The sequence below is a fragment of the Oryx dammah genome, unplaced genomic scaffold (genome assembly GCF_014754425.2).
Source record: "Oryx dammah isolate SB20612 unplaced genomic scaffold, SCBI_Odam_1.1 HiC_scaffold_17, whole genome shotgun sequence".
NCBI lineage: Eukaryota > Metazoa > Chordata > Mammalia > Artiodactyla > Bovidae > Oryx > Oryx dammah.
The window spans coordinates 48,145,504-48,146,278 of NW_024070201.1; the positions used below are offsets into that span (position 1 = coordinate 48,145,504).

The window sequence follows — 775 nt, forward strand, 5'->3', positions numbered from 1 at the left end:
TGTGAGTGAGTCCTTTCTGCCTCATGGTGTCCAGGATGCCCTTCTGCTCCAGTCGGATCATCCCCCAGTCATACTGCGAGCACATGGCTGTGCTGAAGTTGGTGTGTGCTGACACTAGAGTTAATCGTGCATATGGGCTTTTTGTGGCCTTCTCTGTAGTTGGCTTTGATATTATTGTCATCAGTGTATCCTATGGAATCATTTTGAGAACTGTTCTGGGGTTACCCTCAGGTGAAGCCCAGCTCAAGGCTTTGGGCACATGTGCTTCCCATATCTGTGTCATCTGGGCTCTTTATATCCCAGCCCTCTTTACTTTCCTCACCCACCGCTTGGGCATCATGTGCCCCGAGTAGTACATGTCATGTTAGCTATTCTCTATCTCCTGGTACCTCCCATGCTCAACCCCATCATCTATGGAGTTAGAACCAAACAGATCAGGGACAGGGTTATTCAAGGATGTTGTAGAAAAAACTCTCAACTCAAAGCATAGGATTTTAACCTCCCCAAGGTCCCCACTGTTAAGGCATTGATGATATAAATGCATAAAATTTGCCAGGATGTCACAATTTTTTTTTCAAATTTATTGAGTTATAGTGAAGTGAAACTCACTCAGTCGTGTCCACATCTTTGCAACTCCATGGGCTGTAGCTCCTGGGCTCCTCTGTCCATGGAATTCTCCAGTCCAGAATACTAGACTGGGTTGCCATTTCCTTTTCCAAGGGATCTTCCTGATCCAGAGATTGAACCCGGGTCTCCTGTACTGTAAGCAGACTCT

The 775-nt window shown here is 46.2% G+C and overlaps 1 pseudogene; it reads left to right on the forward strand.

Moving 5' to 3' along the window:
• Positions 1–490, forward strand: part of LOC120875937 — a 1,002-nt pseudogene extending 512 nt beyond the window's left edge.
• Positions 491–775: the final 285 nt, after the last annotated feature.